The sequence below is a fragment of the Chaetura pelagica genome, unplaced genomic scaffold (assembly GCF_000747805.2).
Source record: "Chaetura pelagica isolate M959 unplaced genomic scaffold, ChaPel_1.0 scaffold213, whole genome shotgun sequence".
NCBI lineage: Eukaryota > Metazoa > Chordata > Aves > Apodiformes > Apodidae > Chaetura > Chaetura pelagica.
The window spans coordinates 328,632-339,719 of record NW_009952597.1 but is presented as its reverse complement, the minus strand read 5'-3'; the positions used below and the strand labels follow the sequence as shown (position 1 = coordinate 339,719).

The 11,088-nt window shown below is 37.8% G+C and overlaps 1 protein-coding gene across 1 annotated transcript in view; it reads left to right on the top strand.

The window, feature by feature from the left end:
• The window catches only part of CARD11 (caspase recruitment domain family, member 11), a 46,101-nt gene that overhangs the window by 12,772 nt on the left and 22,241 nt on the right, over positions 1–11,088 (top strand).

Here is an 11,088-nt window from a genome sequence, read left to right as displayed (position 1 = left end):
GTGTTTCTGTTATTCCTTCAAACTCTTGTAACGTAAGAGTTTGTGGAAAAGTGTGCATTTTTAAAAAAGAGTAAGTAACAGTTTTGTATGGCAGAGCTTAACTGCCTTCTCTTTTTCCTGTTTTATGGGATTGGTATTAATAGCAGTGAAGTGTTAACAACAGTGATGAGGATCAGGCTGTGCCTGCACAAGGGTTACCCCAGTTCCATAGATATGTAGGAGCTAATGAATCCTTGCCCTTACCAGGTTCTTGTGCAGCTCAGTCTCTGCAAATCCCTTATGAGCACTGGCTCTCTGTACCAGAGGATGTGGTGGGTTTTGCAATGTGAGCACACAGTTACTGGGACTTAACCTTTGATCATCAAATCCATTTGCATGTTTGGGCAACTTGAATTTTTAATTCAAGACTCCTCCTGATCACCCAGAACTATATGCTTGCCCTTGGTTGTGCTGCCACCTCCTCCTCCTCAACTAGTGAGAATCTCATCAGTTGTAAAAACAGAGTGAGTCAGTCTCAAGAATAAAATTAACCTGGGACCTAGTAATGACTTCTGAAGCATTTGTGGACCAGCATTCTTATGAGCCCTCAGCAGCCAGAGGATGACAGCTGTTTTTTTAGATCTTGGCTTTTAGCACTCATTAGTTGAAAGGAAATGCTCATGTCAGTAGCTAATGCTGCACTCATTAAAAAAAAAAAAAAAAAAAAAAAAGAAAAAAAAAAGGCAAGATATATAAACATAATTGTACTATGTTAGCACAGTGATTTCTGTTGTCCTCCTCATCATCATGCAGAGCAGCATGGAGGATGTCTAGATTAAAGCATTTATTAAATGTCAGGCTTTCAGCTCTCCACTGCTACTTTGTAAATCCTTTAAAATACATGCACTAAATTCCTGTGGTAAATTATTTATTTAAATTATTGTGCTATTATATTGATTTGCATGCTCAGAACAAACACTAATTTCTAATGTGTCAGGCAGGAACTTCCCTATTTATCCCTTCACTTGCTTTACACCCCATATTCCTTCCCTTTGCCTTTACTAAGCACTTTCCTCTTTTCATCTCTATCTCACTTCTGTTCCTCACTTTCATTTTTTGAGTTCCCCTTTCTCTAACTTCTTTTTCTTTTCTTGGTTGCTTTTTATATTGCCTTTTCCCTTGACCTCGCCAACTTTCATCCCCAAGTTTAATTTTTCTCTCTTCAGTTTTTTTCCTCCAGCTCTCATTACTCACCTTTCTCATTCATTATTTACTTTCACATATATTAGCATTTAATAAAGGCAGTACAAACAGTTTCTGAAATCTGAGACAACAGAGTAATATTCATCTAATCCCCAGTGTAGACATTGCCTTTTGAAGGGACAAATCTCTTTTCACTGTCCCTAGAGGGAACATAAGCAATTCATAGTGGTTAGAAACCAATCTTTAGAGGGCATCTATGGTAGAGGTATAAAATGGTGAAGTTTTGATCAGACCATTTTCTATCTACTAGAGAGGAACTAGATTTCTAAGTTAAACTAGATGCTCCATTCAAATTGGTGAGCTGAATCCACACACTAAATGTGCTCCTCTTCTGAGTAGGACTCAGAGGTTTGTTATGAAGGAGCTACGAACATCTTCACTCTGTGTAGTGAATAGTGACACACAGAAAAATGACCAAGTAGTCAAAACATTTAAGCTACTTTTAGAAGAGAATTTTTCCATTTTTTCTGTTTATTATTGGTAATGTATGTTCTACAACCAAATGTGACTGGATGCTGTGTGTTTGAGGTAGCACAATCTTAGCACAAAATTAGTCATTTCCTTCCTGTGTGATAAGACCTCTGAAGTTCTTCAGCCAGCAGACTTGAGGAAGACGTAGGCTTCTAATGTTCTGACCAGATGGAGAACAAAATGGGAAAGCATAGATCTCAGCCTTTTACGAAATAGAGATCATCACAAGATCCTAATAAGTATTACCACACTGATTAAGGTCATTTGCAACAGTATTTAATTGGGCAAAGCAACATTCTTAATGTGTAAGTACTTTTTTCCTCCAGAAAATGATAAGTGTTTTACAGCATTTCATTTGCAATTTCAGAAGCAGACAAAAGCTACATGTAGTAGGTATGTGGAATTCAGTGCAAGGATTGTTCAGCTCTTAAGCAATATTATCCTGCAGTACTGAAAAACTTGTGTCTTTGTTGCACACAGTGTTTTCTGGTTGAGGTGACACTAAGTAAACTGCTGGGTGTACTGGTTAACAATACTAATAATTGATCTGTGCTTTATGTATGCATTACACTCTTTTTCTGCAATAGGGTTTTATATGGATCTGTTCTTAGGACAGTAAATACAGACAAATGAAGAGATAATTAAAGAGAGTTCCTATAGTGTTAATTCCTCTGGCCCTCTTCTGTTAGGACAGGAATAGTGATTAGAGATTAATCTCTGATTTATTCAGTTGCTCTCTCTTTTGATAGAGCAGAGATACTGAACAAGAGTAACGTGATAAAATTCCTCATTTCTTTTTCTCTTGTTAAGTAATAGTTATGAAAATGAAGGGAATGTTATTTTCCTTTTCTACTGCTGGAAGCAAGATGAATATGCCTTTGGAGCCCTTTGAATGAGTTGGGGAGTTTGTTTTGGATCATTCTCTTCTGTTCAGAAAATAGGAGCAGTATTTATATCTATGGCTATCATCTGGCTTCTGGAGATCAGGCTTTACCTCACTGAAGCCTTGAAAGTCTGTGAGTGCTTGGTGGTGGTTTTTTTTAGATTGTGTGTAACAGGAAGATTGACTCGATGGATTTCAACAGAATACTTTTGTGTGAAAATAATCCTATTTTTGTGTTTAAAGCTTCCTGCTCTTCTATTACTTTGGTATCTCTTATTCTGTATTTTTCTTTTGTATTTTGTTAAAACTGTGGCATTCAGTAAGCTGGTTGAATCTTTTCTATAGAGGGTTCTGATATGCACAGAATCATTCTTTCCACACAAGGCCACTGTGATCTAAACCAGAAATACAACCCAGTCCATTGCACAGTGATGCTGGCTTCAGCAAATATTCCAAGTCTTACAAAATAAGTAAAATTAAGTCATCCAACTGCACTGATACTGTTTTAGTGGAGCCTTCCCATCTTGGTGTCTCCAAGTGCTTTGCAGTAACTAATTAACAAGTCCTATCTTATCATAAAAATACTTCTTACCAGCGTTGTTTTCAGGTGGGGACTCAGAGGTAGAAAGGATGACCATGACATCCAAATTTTTAGGGGCAGATGAAGACACTGTCCCCTCTGCTTTGGGAGTTCAGATTTTGGCACCTGTATGGAAAAAAAATAGTATAGCTAAGCAAATTTAATCTTCTTAATCAATGTTTAAGCCTTTTGAAAGTGGCTTTCAGTACCGTAGAACATCCAGCAGTGCAGGCAGCATAATTGGAAACTGCCAGTATTCCACATTTCAGAAAGCCAGGAGTGCAAATAGAGCTCCTGTCCTTAAGCAAAAGGATATAATTTCCTTATCACATCTTAAAGTGTGACTTTACTCTAAAATTAAAAATAACACTAAATCCCTTTGTGGTTTTGTGGTTCTCTGATATTGCAAATCTGTGCATATCCATTCAAGGAGCTTTTGAGAAAATCACCCTGTTGTTACATGTGATCATGTGAGGTTCTGTACAAAGTGGAGGGAGGAAGGACGATGCCCCATGACATCTGTGAGATGCATAGAAAGAGGATGCAATAAGGTATCCTCAAAATATTGAGGACAATTATATAGACAGGTATAAAATACTGTTTTTAATCTTTATTTTTGCTTTTAAATACAATCATTTGTAGGTAATCCTTTCCTGTTTTATACTCACATATTTAGTATTTAACAGACTTCTACACATACCAAGTTAGAATTTGAACAAACATTTTCTGTGTTGTGATTTCTTTTTCAGTATTGTCAGTCTGAACATTGGGGCAAATGCAGAAGCCAAAAAAATTAAAACAGATCTTCTTTTCCAAAATAAACTTCCTCCTTCTCAGTATAAGGACAATACCCTTTTTTCATATTTCATGAAGGAGCTGATTTCAAGAAGAAACCAGAAAACCTTGCTGCAGGAGACCTTGCAGGCTGCTACGTGGCCATTTCTCAGCATCCACAGGCTGACAGGAGTTCAGCGCAAGGGGATGCACATAATTAAACAGTTGAAGGGTTAATTTCTGCACCATCATGAAACAAATCACAAAAAATTAAGCTTTAGATGTGACCTGATGATGAGCACTTTACAGAACCCCTGGCTCTGCAGCCTGCAGGCTTTATTCCCTTGATCAGTGGAGAGTGGCACTGACATATGAAAGTGTGGAGCCTGAGTGAGAACAGAGCACAGCTTTAACTGCAAGGTGATTTGTTCAGTTGAAAAATATAACAAAAACAACCCAGCAAACACACAGAAGGTTTCATGTGTGTGTAACAGCCAAGAAAAGGATAGTCCCTGAGACAGAAAAGGAGATGAGGGGAGCAGAGTGCTGCTTTTCATGTAAAAAGGGATTCTCTCTTCTATATGTGCCTCTATAGACACCTTTGAAATAGATGGGACTAGCTGAGATTATTACTGGATTTAAGATCTCCTGCAGTTAAAAGCTGTGTTGTGTACTAACTACTGAAAGGAGCAGCAGGAGAGCAATTTTTTAACTGCTGTGGTGATTCTTATTTCTTTTTGGTTAATGTCTGTTGAAGTCAGTCCAAGCCTGTGACTTCACACCTGTGATTTGTACTGGATGCCATCATATTGCTATGAGATATCACAACTTCTCAATGTGCTAGGCTACCACTCAGGAGGGGTGGGAATCAGAAACTAGATAATGATAACAAAGATCAGATCAAATAAGTGATTACACATTTTAAAACATTGTAAACCTGTCATTTTTAAATTTTGTAAGTGAATAAAACTTTTCTGGCATAACAGAATGGAAGGACAGAAATAAGGAATAAGGTCTTTTAAATACCTAGAAAATGCATGTGCTGCTGTAAATCCTTGACATTGAAAGCTACTGATATAATACCTTTATTGATTTTTATACTGAGTTTCAGTTATCACATTTGTTTTCTGACGAGCACTCCAAAATTCCAACAAATCACAAGCATTTTAGTGCCTATTCAACATTATATTCAATACTAAAAGAAATGCTTGCTCACTAACAAGGGTGCTGTACTCATACCAGCTGCCCATTGCTGTTGTCTTTGGAATAGGTCCAAAGAAACATAACAGAGGCAAGAGCCCAAGCTGCAGGTTGGAGAGGAATGCTACCTGACACGTAGCAGAAATCCCTGAGAGGTGACAAACTGCACAGTAAGCTAGAAGAGAGCTCAGCTGTGTTTCTGGTAGGGTGTTTCCAAGGTGGAATTCCAAAGAAGAAAGCAAAAGGAAGATTCTGAAATTCTAACATGGCAGTGAGGAACCACTCCACTAAAATGTTATTTCCAAGGGCTTGCTCCTGATGATAGACTGTGTAACAGGAGTTTGCTACCAGAAAGCTCCTTTAAAAATTCTTAGTCACTCATATATACTTATAAAATTAGTCATTTCCTTCCTGTGTGATAAGACCTCTGAAGTTCTTCAGCCAGCAGACTTGAGGAAGACGTAGGCTTCTAATGTTCTGACCAGATGGAGAACAAAATGGGAAAGCATAGATCTCAGCCTTTTACGAAATAGAGATCATCACAAGATCCTAATAAGTATTACCACACTGATTAAGGTCATTTGCAACAGTATTTAATTGGGCAAAGCAACATTCTTAATGTGTAAGTACTTTTTTCCTCCAGAAAATGATAAGTGTTTTACAGCATTTCATTTGCAATTTCAGAAGCAGACAAAAGCTACATGTAGTAGGTGTGTGGAATTCAGTGCAAGGATTGTTCAGCTCTTAAGCAATATTATCCTGCAGTACTGAAAAACTTGTGTCTTTGTTGCACACAGTGTTTTCTGGTTGAGGTGACACTAAGTAAACTGCTGGGTGTACTGGTTAACAATACTAATAATTGATCTGTGCTTTATGTATGCATTACACTCTTTTTCTGCAATAGGGTTTTATATGGATCTGTTCTTAGGACAGTAAATACAGACAAATGAAGAGATAATTAAAGAGAGTTCCTATAGTGTTAATTCCTCTGGCCCTCTTCTGTTAGGACAGGAATAGTGATTAGAGATTAATCTCTGATTTATTCAGTTGCTCTCTCTTTTGATAGAGCAGAGATACTGAACAAGAGTAACGTGATAAAATTCCTCATTTCTTTTTCTCTTGTTAAGTAATAGTTATGAAAATGAAGGGAATGTTATTTTCCTTTTCTACTGCTGGAAGCAAGATGAATATGCCTTTGGAGCCCTTTGAATGAGTTGGGGAGTTTGTTTTGGATCATTCTCTTCTGTTCAGAAAATAGGAGCAGTATTTATGACTATGGCTATCATCTGGCTTCTGGAGATCAGGCTTTACCTCACTGAAGCCTTGAAAGTCTGTGAGTGCTTGGTGGTGGTTTTTTTTAGATTGTGTGTAACAGGAAGATTGACTCGATGGATTTCAACAGAATACTTTTGTGTGAAAATAATCCTATTTTTGTGTTTAAAGCTTCCTGCTCTTCTATTACTTTGGTATCTCTTATTCTGTATTTTTCTTTTGTATTTTGTTAAAACTGTGGCATTCAGTAAGCTGGTTGAATCTTTTCTATAGAGGGTTCTGATATGCACAGAATCATTCTTTCCACACAAGGCCACTGTGATCTAAACCAGAAATACAACCCAGTCCATTGCACAGTGATGCTGGCTTCAGCAAATATTCCAAGTCTTACAAAATAAGTAAAATTAAGTCATCCAACTGCACTGATACTGTTTTAGTGGAGCCTTCCCATCTTGGTGTCTCCAAGTGCTTTGCAGTAACTAATTAACAAGTCCTATCTTATCATAAAAATACTTCTTACCAGCGTTGTTTTCAGGTGGGGACTCAGAGGTAGAAAGGATGACCATGACATCCAAATTTTTAGGGGCAGATGAAGACACTGTCCCCTCTGCTTTGGGAGTTCAGATTTTGGCACCTGTATGGAAAAAAAATAGTATAGCTAAGCAAATTTAATCTTCTTAATCAATGTTTAAGCCTTTTGAAAGTGGCTTTCAGTACCATAGAACATCCAGCAGTGCAGGCAGCATAATTGGAAACTGCCAGTATTCCACATTTCAGAAAGCCAGGAGTGCAAATAGAGCTCCTGTCCTTAAGCAAAAGGATATAATTTCCTTATCACATCTTAAAGTGTGACTTTACTCTAAAATTAAAAATAACACTAAATCCCTTTGTGGTTTTGTGGTTCTCTGATATTGCAAATCTGTGCATATCCATTCAAGGAGCTTTTGAGAAAATCACCCTGTTGTTACATGTGATCATGTGAGGTTCTGTACAAAGTGGAGGGAGGAAGGACGATGCCCCATGACATCTGTGAGATGCATAGAAAGAGGATGCAATAAGGTATCCTCAAAATATTGAGGACAATTATATAGACAGGTATAAAATACTGTTTTTAATCTTTATTTTTGCTTTTAAATACAATCATTTGTAGGTAATCCTTTCCTGTTTTATACTCACATATTTAGTATTTAACAGACTTCTACACATACCAAGTTAGAATTTGAACAAACATTTTCTGTGTTGTGATTTCTTTTTCAATATTGTCAGTCTGAACATTGGGGCAAATGCAGAAGCCAAAAAAATTAAAACAGATCTTCTTTTCCAAAATAAACTTCCTCCTTCTCAGTATAAGGACAATATCCTTTTTTCATATTTCATGAAGGAGCTGATTTCAAGAAGAAACCAGAAAACCTTGCTGCAGGAGACCTTGCAGGCTGCTACGTGGCCATTTCTCAGCATCCACAGGCTGACAGGAGTTCAGCGCAAGGGGATGCACGTAATTAAACAGTTGAAGGGTTAATTTCTGCACCATCATGAAACAAATCACAAAAAATTAAGCTTTAGATGTGACCTGATGATGAGCACTTTACAGAACCCCTGGCTCTGCAGCCTGCAGGCTTTATTCCCTTGATCAGTGGAGAGTGGCACTGACATATGAAAGTGTGGAGCCTGAGTGAGAACAGAGCACAGCTTTAACTGCAAGGTGATTTGTTCAGTTGAAAAATATAACAAAAACAACCCAGCAAACACACAGAAGGTTTCATGTGTGTGTAACAGCCAAGAAAAGGATAGTCCCTGAGACAGAAAAGGAGATGAGAGGAGCAGAGTGCTGCTTTTCATGTAAAAAGGGATTCTCTCTTCTATATGTGCCTCTATAGACACCTTTGAAATAGATGGGACTAGCTGAGATTATTACTGGATTTAAGATCTCCTGCAGTTAAAAGCTGTGTTGTGTACTAACTACTGAAAGGAGCAGCAGGAGAGCAATTTTTTAACTGCTGTGGTGATTCTTATTTCTTTTTGGTTAATGTCTGTTGAAGTCAGTCCAAGCCTGTGACTTCACACCTGTGATTTGTACTGGATGCCATCATATTGCTATGAGATATCACAACTTCTCAATGTGCTAGGCTACCACTCAGGAGGGGTGGGAATCAGAAACTAGATAATGATAACAAAGATCAGATCAAATAAGTGATTACACATTTTAAAACATTGTAAACCTGTCATTTTTAAATTTTGTAAGTGAATAAAACTTTTCTGGCATAACAGAATGGAAGGACAGAAATAAGGAATAAGGTCTTTTAAATACCTAGAAAATGCATGTGCTGCTGTAAATCCTTGACATTGAAAGCTACTGATATAATACCTTTATTGATTTTTATACTGAGTTTCAGTTATCACATTTGTTTTCTGACGAGCACTCCAAAATTTCAACAAATCACAAGCATTTTAGTGCCTATTCAACATTATATTCAATACTAAAAGAAATGCTTGCTCACTAACAAGGGTGCTGTACTCATACCAGCTGCCCATTGCTATTGTCTTTGGAATAGGTCCAAAGAAACATAACAGAGGCAAGAGCCCAAGCTGCAGGTTGGAGAGGAATGCTACCTGACACGTAGCAGAAATCCCTGAGAGGTGACAAACTGCACAGTAAGCTAGAAGAGAGCTCAGCTGTGTTTCTGGTAGGGTGTTTCCAAGGTGGAATTCCAAAGAAGAAAGCAAAAGGAAGATTCTGAAATTCTAACATGGCAGTGAGGAACCACTCCACTAAAATGTTATTTCATAGATAGACTGTGTAACAGGAGTTTGCTACCAGAAAGCTCCTTTTAAAATTCTTAGCCACTCATGCAATATACTTATTACTTTCCCATTAAACATTATGTCCCCAAAATAACAGTATGGATATATTATGCACATACACAAGGGACTATTTGATAAAGGTATTTTTAATGTCAGGTTAAAAAAAAAAAAAAAAAAAAAATGTATTCATGTTGAAAATTACACCGATGAGTGAACTCTTTGAATCATTTAACGGAGAAATCCCTTACTAATGTCCTGAGGGAACTGCTGACAGAGTGTAATAATTTCTGGTTCAGTGCAGCAGATTACAAGATATCTTGCATTTTATGAAATTCAGGCGAGTGCTGCTTTTGTACTCTGAGGCCCATCTATGAGCTTCCTGGTCCCTTCCCCCAAATTAAAGGGCTTGCAACAACCCTTTTTTAAGATGCACTAGATAGCTGTGGCTGTAAGATGACTAAGCTGCTGTGTGACCTTCTTCTTTACTGCCTTCTACTCCCTGAAAGTTCAGCTTCTCCAATTACTTACTGTTTGATAAATTTACCTTTGAAGTGAAATACAGTTATTTCGAGAACAAGTGGTAGAGAGTACAGTTCATGAGAATGCATGTGTTCTTCAGCTGAAGCTATTTCTCCTCTAGCATTCCTCCCACTTCTCCCTACTTTTAATAGCTCTTTCTTTTGTTTTACTGTTATATTCCTCATTATTACAGTGTCATCTTTACCACATGTAAATACTGGCATTCAGTTAGAATTTCATCCAGCTTGTGAGGAGGTCATAAGACCAGAGAGATTTCCCCATAACTAGTCATGCCCCTGAGGTTCTTGATCCCACTGAGGAGACCTGGTCCTCCCTGGCCTCTGAGGACCCTTGTCTCTCCCAGACCATTTAAGAGCAGTCAGTGGACTAATGAAATCTACATGCAAGCAGCAGAGCAAATGCTAAGTAAGTGGTTCCTAAGATGTGAAACTACAAAAGAAAAGAATTCTGGGAGAGCTGCTGAAGTACAGGAGAAGAACAAAACCCCTGGCAACACTCTCCTTGCCTGCCCATAGTATGAGGAACCCACGCAAAATTTTGTAACCCCGGCCTAGAATTTTAGTTAATTTGGGAAAGCCTTTGAAAGCATCAAGCAAAGAACACTTTTCTTCTTTTTTTTTTTTTCCTGTAGGAATATTCTATATTCCATGATGATAGAACACTGCCAAATACATTACTTAGCAGATTAACACTTTCTTCTTTTTAGTTTCAAGATGAGGACTTAATAGCCCCTGGCAATAGAGGTTAACAGCTGGTTCTGCCCAGTGATACTTAGTGTAACACAGGCTGCTTTGCAGTCCCTGAAGTTAGAAGCTGAGGAAATTATAACACATTGGAAAGAACTCTGTAGGTCTGAGTAAAACAACAAGTTGCTTTTGAGGTCTTTAGTTACTGATTACCAGCAAAGTTCCATGAGCTCTTGTCTCATATGAGCTAAGAAGTGCACATTCCTCTTATACCATGGTCTCTGATGGGATGAAATAACTCTTAAAATAGTTTATCTTCCTTGTGCCACCTGCTTCAGAAGAAATTGAGAAATTTGGAATGCAAAAATGAGACTTGTTTCAAAGGTCAACATTTATTACTAAATCAAGGTGGAAACATTTTTACAAAGTTTCTTTACTCTTAACTGCAGTACAAGTTTTCTGACCTCACTGTTGCCTGCCTCGTAACCTTCTCTAATGAGGTGGTTACAAATTAGGAGTTGGCAGGAAATTGCTTAGCAAGCACTCAGAAATCATGTGACAATATTTGCATGAGTCAAGAACATTTTCAGAATTCAGTGATACGTGTGCTGGCTCCTCATGTATATGCAGGAAAAAGT